We start from the raw sequence: 11,688 nt of genomic DNA on the forward strand, positions 1-11,688 counted from the left end.
TGATACCTGACCACGCTGACACCACGGTCTCTAACACCGACTGTCCCTACGACAGGTCAGAGACACCTATACACACACTGGCTGATACCTGACCACGCTGACACCACGGTCTCTAACACCGACTGTCCCTACGACAGGTCAGAGACACCTATACACCTATACACACACTGGCTGATACCGGACCACGCTGACACCACGGTCTCTAACACCGACTGTCCCTACGACAGGTCAGAGACACCTATACACCTATACACACACTGGCTGATACCGGACCACGCTGACACCACGGTCTCTAACACCGACTGTCCCTACGACAGGGCAGAGACACCTATACACCGATACACACACTGGCTGATACCTGACCACGCTGACACCACGGTCTCTAACACCGACTGTCCCTACGACAGGTCAGAGACACCTATACACCTATACACACACTGGCTGATACCTGACCACGCTGACACCACGGTCTCTAACACCGACTGTCCCTACGACAGGTCAGAGACACCTATACACCTATACACACACTGGCTGATACCTGACCACGCTGACACCACGGTCTCTAACACCGACTGTCCCTACGACAGGTCAGAGACACCTATACACACACTGGCTGATACCTGACCACGCTGACACCACGGTCTCTAACACCGACTGTCCCTACGACAGGTCAGAGACACCTATACACACACTGGCTGATACCTGACCACGCTGACACCACGGTCTCTAACACCGACTGTCCCTACGACAGGTCAGAGACACCTATACACACACTGGCTGATACCTGACCACGCTGACACCACAGTCTCTAACACCGACTGTCCCTACGACAGGTCAGAGACACCTATACACCTATACACACACTGGCTGATACCTGACCACGCTGACACCACGGTCTCTAACACCGACTGTCCCTACGACAGGTCAGAGACACCTATACACACACTGGCTGATACCTGACCACGCTGACACCACGGTCTCTAACACCGACTGTCCCTACGACAGGTCAGAGACACCTATACACCTATACACACACTGGCTGATACCTGACCACGCTGACACCACGGTCTCTAACACCGACTGTCCCTACGACAGGTCAGAGACACCTATACACCTATACACACACACACACTGGCTGATACCTGACTACGCTGACACCACGGTATCTAACACCGACTGTCCCTACGACAGGTCAGAGACACCTATACACCTATACACACACTGGCTGATACCTGACCACGCTGACACCACGGTCTCTAACACCGACTGTCACTACGACAGGTCAGAGACACCTATACACCTATACACACACTGGCTGATACCTGACCATGCTGACACCACGGTCTCTAACACCGACTGTCCCTACGACAGGTCAGAGACACCTATACACCTATACACACACTGGCTGATACCTGACCACGCTGACACCACGGTCTCTAACACCGACTGTCCCTACGACAGGTCAGAGACACCTATACACCTATACACACACTGGCTGATACCTGACCACGCTGACACCACGGTCTCTAACACTGACTGTCCCTACGACAGGTCAGAGACACCTATACACACACTGGCTGATACCTGACCACGCTGACACCACGGTCTCTAACACCGACTGTCCGTACAACAGGTCAGACACCTATACACCTATACACACACACTGGCTGATACCTGACCACGCTGACACCACGGTCTCTAACACCGTCTGTCCCTACGACAGGTCAGACACCTATACACCTATACACACACTGGCTGATACCTGACCACGCTGACACCACGGTCTCTAACACCGACTGTCCCTACGACAGGTCAGACAACTATACACCTATACACACACTGGCTGATACCTGACCACGCTGACACCACGGTCTCTAACACCGACTGTCCCTACGACAGGTCAGAGACACCTATACACCTATACACACACTGGCTGATACCTGACCACGCTGACACCACGGTCTCTAACACCGACTGTCCCTACGACAGGTCAGAGACACCTATACACCTATGCACACACTGGCTGATACCTGACCAGGCTGACACCACGGTCTCTAACACCGACTGTCCCTACGACAGGTCAGAGACACCTATACACCTATACACACACTGGCTGATACCTGACCACGCTGACACCACGGTCTCTAACACCGACTGTCCCTACGACAGGTCAGAGACACCTATACACCTATACACACACACACACTGGCTGATACCTGACTACGCTGACACCACGGTATCTACCACCGACTGTCCCTACGACAGGTCAGAGACACCTATACACCTATACACACACTGGCTGATACCTGACCACGCTGACACCACGGTCTCTAACACCGACTGTCCCTACGACAGGTCAGACACCTATACACCTATACACACACTGGCTGATACCTGACCACGCTGACACCACGGTCTCTAACACCGACTGTCCCTAAGACAGGTCAGAGACACCTATACACCTATACACCCACTGGCTGATACCTGACCACGCTGACACCACGGTCTCTAACACCGACTGTCCCTATGACAGGTCAGAGACACCTATACACCTATACACACACTGGCTGATACCTGACTACGCTGACACCACGGTCTCTAACACCGACTGTCCCTATGACAGGTCAGAGACACCTATACATCTATACACACACTGGCTGATACCTGACCACGCTGACACCACGGTCTCTAACACCGACTGTCCCTACGACAGGTCAGAGACACCTATACACCTATACACACACTGGCTGATACCTGACCACGCTGACACCACGGTCTCTAACACCGACTGTCCCTACGACAGGTCAGAGACACCTATACACCTATACACATTCACACACTGGCTGATACCTGACCACGCTGACACCACGGTCTCTAACACCGACTGTCCCTACGACAGGTCAGAGACACCTATACACCTATACACACACTGGCTGATACCTGACCACGCTGACACCACGGTCTCTAACACCGACTGTCCCTATGACAGGTCAGACACCTATACACACACTGGCTGATACCTGACCACGCTGACACCACGGTCTCTAACACCGACTGTCCCTACGACAGGTCAGAGACACCTATACACCTATACACACACACACACTGGCTGATACCTGACCACGCTGACACCACGGTCTCTAACACCGACTGTCCCTAAGACAGGTCAGAGACACCTATACACCCACACACACACACACACTGGCTGATACCTGACCACGCTGACACCACGGTCTCTAACACCGACTGTCCCTATGACAGGTCAGAGACACCTATACACCCACACACACACACACACTGGCTGATACCTGACCACGCTGACACCACGGTCTCTAACACCGACTGTCCCTACGACAGGTCAGAGACACCTATACACCTATACACCCACTGGCTGATACCTGACCACGCTGACACCACGGTCTCTAACACCGACTGTCCCTACGACAGGTCAGAGACTCCTATACACCTATACACCCACTGGCTGATACCTGACCACGCTGACACCACGGTCTCTAACACCGACTGTCCCTACGACAGGTCAGAGACACCTATACACCTATACACCCACTGGCTGATACCTGACCACGCTGACACCACGGTCTCTAACACCGACTGTCCCTACGACAGGTCAGAGACACCTATACACCTATACACACACACTGGCTGATACCTGACCACGCTGACACCACGGTCTCTAACACCGACTGTCCCTACGACAGGTCAGACACCTATACACCTATACACACACTGGCTGATACCTGACCACGCTGACACCACGGTCTCTAACACCGACTGTCCCTAAGACAGGTCAGAGACACCTATACACCTATACACACACTGGCTGATACCTGACCACGCTGACACCACGGTCTCTAACACCGACTGTCCCTATGACAGGTCAGAGACACCTATACACACACTGGCTGATACCTGACTACGCTGACACCACGGTCTCTAACACCGACTGTCCCTATGACAGGTCAGAGACACCTATACATCTATACACACACTGGCTGATACCTGACCACGCTGACACCACGGTCTCTAACACCGACTGTCCCTACGACAGGTCAGAGACACCTATACACCTATACACACACACACACTGGCTGATACCTGACCACGCTGACACCACGGTCTCTAACACCGACTGTCCCTAAGACAGGTCAGAGACACCTATACACCCACACACACACACACACTGGCTGATACCTGACCACGCTGACACCACGGTCTCTAACACCGACTGTCCCTATGACAGGTCAGAGACACCTATACACCCACACACACACACACACTGGCTGATACCTGACCACGCTGACACCACGGTCTCTAACACCGACTGTCCCTACGACAGGTCAGAGACACCTATACACCTATACACCCACTGGCTGATACCTGACCACGCTGACACCACGGTCTCTAACACCGACTGTCCCTACGACAGGTCAGAGACACCTATACACCTATACACCCACTGGCTGATACCTGACCACGCTGACACCACGGTCTCTAACACCGACTGTCCCTACGACAGGTCAGAGACACCTATACACCTATACACCCACTGGCTGATACCTGACCACGCTGACACCACGGTCTCTAACACCGACTGTCCCTACGACAGGTCAGAGACACCTATACACCTATACACACACACTGGCTGATACCTGACCACGCTGACACCACGGTCTCTAACACCGACTGTCCCTACGACAGGTCAGAGACACCTATACACCCACACACACACACACACTGGCTGATACCTGACCGCGCTGACACCACGGTCTCTAACACCGACTGTCCCTACGACAGGTCAGAGACACCTATACACCTATACACACACTGGCTGATACCTGACCACGCTGACACCACGGTCTCTAACACCGACTGTCCCTACGACAGGTCAGACACCTATACACCCACTGGCTGATACCTGACCACGCTGACACCACGGTCTCTAACACCGACTGTCCCTACGACAGGTCAGAGACACCTATACACCTATACACACACTGGCTGATACCTGACCATGCTGACACCACGGTCTCTAACACCGACTGTCCCTAAGACAGGTCAGACACCTATACACCTATACACACACTGACTGATACCTGACCACGCTGACACCACGGTCTCTAACACCGACTGTCCCTACGACAGGTCAGAGACACCTATACACCTATACACACACTGGCTGATACCTGACCACGCTGACACCACGGTCTCTAACACCGACTGTCCCTATGACAGGTCAGACACCTATACACCTATACACACACTGGCTGATACCTGACCACGCTGACACCACGGTCTCTAACACCGACTGTCCCTAAGACAGGTCAGAAACACCTATACACCTATACACATGCAACCACACACACACACACATTTACACACACACACATTTCCAACACACACACAACCTGCCCCCACGGCAGGTCAGACCTAGCAAACACACTCACTCACACACACACAAACTCACACACACACAAACTCACACACACACAAACTCACACACACACAAACTCACACACACACTCACTCACACACACACTCACTCACTCACAGACTAACTGTTGGTCTGGTTGTGAAGGGTGGTGGCCACCACTGAGATGATGAGAGGAGTGGTCCCTGGGTCGGCTGAGGTGTTCAACTACATGACTCACCTGAAGCTCAGCCACAGCACGGTAACAACTCTTAACCCTTAAAGGTGGACTCAGTCAGATGATGTGGCACGAAGTCAACACAATATCAGGTCAATCTACACAACTGATAGCATTGAAGCGCGAGGCTAAACTTTCAATGTTTATGTTTTATTGTCTCGTACACCGGATAGGTGCAGTGTAATGTGTTGTTGTACAGGGTCAGTCATAGTAGTATGATAGGTGTTGTTTTACAGGGTCATAGTAGTATGATAGGTGTTGTTTTATAGGGTCAGTCATAGTAGTATGATAGGTGTTGTTTTACAGGGTCAGTCATAGTAGTATGATAGGTGTTGTTTTACAGGGTCAGCCATAGTAGTATGATAAGTGTTGTTTTACAGGGTCATAGTAGTATGATAGGTGTTGTTTTACAGGGTCATAGTAGTATGATAGGTGTTGTTTTACAGGGTCAGGCATAGTAGTATGATAGGTGTTGTGTTACAGGGTCAGTCATAGTAGTATGATAGGTGTTGTTTTACAGGGTGAGTCATAGTAGTATGATAGGTGTTGTTCTACAGGGTCAGTCATAGTAGTATGATAGGTGTTGTTTTACAGGGTCAGTCATAGTAGTATGATAGGTGTTGTTTTACAGGGTCAGTCATAGTAGTATGATAGGTGTTGTTTTACAGGGTCAGTCATAGTAGTATGATAGGTGTTGTTTTACAGGGTCAGTCATAGTAGTATGATAGGTGTTGTTTTACAGGGTCAGTCATAGAGCGAATCAGGGTTAAGTGCCTTGCTCGAGGCCACATGGACAGATTTTTCACCTTGTCGGCTCTGGTATTCGAACCTGCAACATTTGGGTTACTGGACCAACGCTCTAACCCAGTGGTCACCAACTACTGGTCGATGAAGCTGTAGGAACGTTGATTTGAGACATCCGATTGGCCAGTGCAGTATGAGAACTCGATTAAGCCACAGATCTCCCGGTTTTCAGACAAATTATTCGGTTCAAAATGGGAATCAAGTGCACCAACCGCCAACAGGGCTTCTGAATCAAGTGCACCAACAGGGCTTCAGAATCAAGTGCACCAACAGGGCTTCAGAATCAAGTGCACCAACAGGGCTTCAGAATCAAGTGCACCAACCGCCAACAGGGCTTCTGAATCAAGTGCACCAACAGGGCTTCTGAATCAAGTGCACCAACAGGGCTTCTGAATCAAGTGCACCAACAGGGCTTCAGAATCAAGTGCACCAACCACCAACAGGGCTTCAGAATCAAGTGCACCAACAGGGCTTCAGAATCAAGTGCATCAACCACCAACAGGGATTCTGAATCAAGTGCACCAACAGGGCTTCAGAATCAAGTGCACCAACCACCAACAGGGCTTCTGAATCAAGTGCACCAACCACCAACAGGGCTTCTGAATCAAGTGCACCAACCACCAACAGGGCTTCTGAATCAAGTGCACCAACAGGGCTTCAGAGTCAAGTGCACCAACCACCAACAGGGCTTCTGAATCAAGTGCACCAACCACCAACAGGGCTTCTGAATCAAGTGCACCAACCACCAACAGGGCTTCTGAATCAAGTGCACCAACCACCAACAGGGATTCTGAATCAAGTGCCCCAACAGGGCTTCTGAATCAAGTGCACCAACCACCAACAAGGCAACACAAATACAACAACAAAAGTCAAGCAAGCCTTTATCATTGGCTTTCCTACAGAAATGTTTGGTGATCGACCAGGAATGCCTTGAAGATCGACCAGGAATGCCTTGAAGATCGACCAGTGGATAGCGATCGACCCAGTTGGTGACCACTGCTCTAACCAATAGGCTACCTGCCCTAAACTTCTCCTCTGCTCAGGTCCCGTAGCTACCACGTTGTAGCAGCGTGAAGAGCACCTGTGCAGGTACATTTTGGGACTGTGTCAAGAGCAAAGTCCCAGCAAGGGCTCATTTCAACGTCATCTCACTGAGTCTACCTTTAACCAAAAAAAAAAGATATTTTGGGTTGTTGAATATTTATTTCTTAGCCGTTCATATGGTACAAGGATTCTCTACACTTGCTAGTTTTGTCACATACAATGAAATTAGGGGAACTGTTAGAATTTTAGCAACCAGGAAATGGAGGAGCGATTTCTGCATATTTCCCCTTAAACTCAAGTCAGGCTTCCCCTCAACAGTAAATAAACTCTTATCTCTAGTCTGTGCATTTCTACACAATTTAAAAACTCTCAGCAAAAACAAGCAAAATTGACTCAGTCAATAAGAGACTGAACATTCACCTCAGTCAATAGGAGACTTAACATTCACCTCAGTCAATAGGAGACATTCACCTCAGTCAATAAGAGACTGAACATTCACCTCAGTCAATAGGAGACTGAACATTCACCTCAGTCAATAAGAGACTAAACATTCACCTCAGCCAATAGGAGACATTCACCTCAGTCAATAGGAGACATTCACCTCAGTCAATAAGAGACTTAACATTCACCTCAGTCAATAAGAGACTTAACATTCACCTCAGTCAATAGGAGACATTCACCTCAGTCAATAGGAGACTGAACATTCACCTCAGTCAATAAGAGACTGGACATTCACCTCAGTCAATAAGAGACTGGACATTCACCTCAGTCAATAATAGACTGAACATTCACCTCAGTCAATAGGAGACATTCACCTCAGTCAATAAGAGACTGAACATTCACCTCAGTAAATAGGAGACTTAACATTCACCTCAGTCAATAAGAGACTGAACATTCACCTCAGTCAATAGGAGACTGAACATTCACCTCAGTCAATAAGAGACTGAACATTCACCTCAGTCAATAGGAGACATTCACCTCAGTCAATAAGAGACTGAACATTCACCTCAGTCAATAAGAGACTGAACATTCACCTCAGCCAATAGGAGACATTCACCTCAGTCAATAAGAGACTGAACATTCACCTCAGTCAATAGGAGACTGAACATTCACCTCAGCCAATAGGAGACTGAACATTCACCTCAGTCAATAGGAGACATTCACCTCAGTCAATAAGAGACTGAACATTCACCTCAGTCAATAGGAGACATTCACCTCAGTCAATAGGAGACTGAACATTCACCTCAGCCAATAGGAGACTGAACATTCACCTCAGTCAATAAGAGACTGAACATTCACCTCAGTCAATAAGAGACTGAACATTCACCTCAGTCAATAGGAGACATTCACCTCAGTCAATAGGAGACTGAACATTCACCTCAGTCAATAAGAGACTGAACATTCACCTCAGTCAATAGGAGACATTCACCTCAGTCAATAAGAGACTGAACATTCACCTCAGTCAATAGGAGACATTCACCTCAGTCAATAGGAAACATTCACCTCAGTCAATAAGAGACTGAACATTCACCTCAGTCAATAGGAGACATTCACCTCAGTCAATAGGAGACTGAACATTCACCTCAGCCAATAGGAGACTGAACATTCACCTCAGTCAATAAGAGACTGAACATTCACCTCAGTCAATAAGAGACTGAACATTCACCTCAGTCAATAAGAGACTGAACATTCACCTCAGTCAATAGGAGACTGAACATTCACCTCAGTCAATAATAGACTGAACATTCACCTCAGTCAATAAGAGACTGAACATTCACCTCAGTCAATAAGAGACTGAACATTCACCTCAGTCAATAAGAGACTGACTGAACATTCACCTCAGTCAATAGGAGACATTCACCTCAGTCAATAGGAGACTGAACATTCACCTCAGTCAATAATAGACTGAACATTCACCTCAGTCAATAGGAGACTGAACATTCACCTCAGTCAATAGGAGACATTCACCTCAGTCAATAGGAGACATCCACCTCAGTCAATAAGAGACTGAACATTCACCTCAGTCAATAGGAGACATTCACCTCAGTCAATAAGAGACTGAACATTCACCTCAGTCAATAGGAGACATTCACCTCAGTCAATAAGAGACTGAACATTCACCTCAGTCAATAGGAGACTTAACATTCACCTCAGTCAATAGGAGACATTCACCTCAGTCAATAGGAGACTGAACATTCACCTCAGTCAATAAGAGACTGAACATTCACCTCAGTCAATAGGAGACTGAACATTCACCTCAGCCAATAGGAGACTGAACATTCACCTCAGTCAATAGGAGACATTCACCTCAGCCAATAGGAGACAGCTACTTGTATTTGCCTTCTAATCAGGATCATTTTAGTAGCCCATTTTAAATGTTTGGTGTTGAGCTAGGTAGAGTAACAGTGTCTTACCGGTACAGCTCTACTCTCTCTCCCCCTCTCAGGCATTGGCTGTCAGCGACCACTACCCCGTTGAGGTGAAGCTGATTGGTCACGCCCCTGCTGCATGAGCCCGCCTCCAGGAAGTGTTCCGACACTCTCAAATGGCACCCTATTCGCTGCGTAGTGCACTACTTTGGACCAGAGCCTTCTATAGGGAATAGGGTGCCAGTTGAGTGTCATCGCCATGACGCGTTTCAATAAAACTCAGTCTAACTGTTATTGTTTGTGTCCAACATCCAAGCTGAAACAAGTGCTTTATAAGAGATGGAAGAGCACGTATGAATTCTACATTCATTTAGGAGTTTGGTTCTGTTACTCCACCGCTCAGACACCAGTGGAATGACGTCCAATCAGATGCACCTATTAAACACCCATGGCTACTGTTTTGATCAATTAAACCCAACCGTTTGAAGGTTATAAGATGGCTTCTCTACATATTTAGTCTGTCTCAATCTAAAACATGTGTCTCGGGGTGGTGAAGAGGTCCAGGCCTCTGCCTCTGGACCACATGTACAATGTACCACTGCCAGCCAGGGTTTCCTGGTTTAACTCGGTCCTGGGGCCCCACCTGGGTGCATATCAATCAGCTGTGAAGGGGGGCGGCAGGTAGCCTAGAGGTTAGAGGGGCGGCAGGTAGCCTAGTGGTTAGAGGGGCGGCAGCTCGGTCCCCAACTCGGTCCCGGGGCCCCACCTGGGTGCATATTAACTTTTGTTGCCCTAACACACTACACAGCAGATTCAAATAATCAAAGCTTGATGAGGAGTTGGTTATTTCAAATCAGCTGTGAAGTGCAAAAAATAAAAAAAACACACACACCCGTTGGGGCAGGACAGAATTTAGTCAACCCTGGCCTGAACTAGTGACATCGTGGAACATGAAACTCAACACACCCCCGTTGGGGCAGGACAGAATTTAGTCAACCCTGGCCTGAACTAGTGACATCGTGGAACATGAAACTCAACACCCCCCCGTTGGGGCAGGACAGAATTTTGTCAACCCTGGCCTGAACTCGTGACATCGTAGAACATGAAACTCAACACACATTCCATGGAAGGTATTTTACAGATGTTTACTTGCAAACCAACAGTACAGGAAAAGATCACAAACCAACAGTACAGGAAAAGATCACAAACATTATGTTCAGAGACAAAGGCAAGATGACTTCCTGTACAATCACCTACATGGTAACAGTGTTCGTTGTTTCAGTCCAAACATTATGTTCAGAGACAAAGGCAAGATGACTTCCTGTACAATCACCTACATGGTAACAGTGTTCGTTGTTTCAGTCCAAACATTATGTTCAGAGACAAAGGCAAGATGACTTCCTGTACAATCACCTACATGGTAACAGTGCTCGTTGTTTCAGTCCAAACATTATGTTCAGAGACAAAGGCAAGATGACTTCCTGTACAATCACCTACATGGTAACAGTGTTCGTTGTTTCAGTCCAAACATTATGTTCAGAGACAAAGGCAAGATGACTTCCTGTACAATCACCTACATGGTAACAGTGTTCGTTGTTTCAGTCCAAACATTATGTTCAGAGACAAAGGCAAGATGACTTCCTGTACAATCACCTACATGGTAACAGTGCTCGTTGTTTCAGTCCAAACATTATGTTCAGAGACAAAGGCAAGATGACTTCCTGTACAATCACCTACATGGTAACAGTGTTCGTTGTTTCAGTCCAAACAGTCAAACATTGTGGCCGGGGGAAATAAGGCCGGGG

The 11,688-nt window shown here is 48.4% G+C and overlaps 2 protein-coding genes and 1 long non-coding RNA gene across 6 annotated transcripts in view; 1 reads left to right on the forward strand and 2 right to left on the reverse strand.

The window, feature by feature from the left end:
• LOC110539068 (NLR family CARD domain-containing protein 3) overlaps positions 1-11,688 on the reverse strand; it is a 1,005,455-nt gene that overhangs the window by 689,743 nt on the left and 304,024 nt on the right. The window lies entirely within an intron of this gene.
• LOC110539064 lies at positions 2,493-10,177 on the forward strand. 4 transcript variants are annotated; one of them, XR_005035280.1, is made up of 3 exons: positions 2,493-2,533; positions 5,597-5,690; positions 9,961-10,177. It is a non-coding gene; the product is annotated as an uncharacterized LOC110539064 (long non-coding RNA). The 4 variants fall into 4 exon arrangements; XR_005035279.1 differs by lacking the exon at positions 2,493-2,533 and adding an exon at positions 3,324-3,357; XR_005035277.1 differs by lacking the exon at positions 2,493-2,533 and adding an exon at positions 4,750-4,985.
• Positions 11,012-11,688, reverse strand: part of eci1 (enoyl-CoA delta isomerase 1) — a 13,270-nt gene continuing 12,593 nt past the window's right edge. The window contains exon 7 of the mRNA XM_036939622.1: positions 11,012-11,688. This exon is cut by the window's right edge and continues 555 nt beyond it. The gene's annotated coding sequence lies outside the window, so the exon portion shown is untranslated.

The sequence above is a fragment of the Oncorhynchus mykiss genome, chromosome 12 (assembly GCF_013265735.2).
Source record: "Oncorhynchus mykiss isolate Arlee chromosome 12, USDA_OmykA_1.1, whole genome shotgun sequence".
Taxonomy (NCBI): domain Eukaryota; kingdom Metazoa; phylum Chordata; class Actinopteri; order Salmoniformes; family Salmonidae; genus Oncorhynchus; species Oncorhynchus mykiss.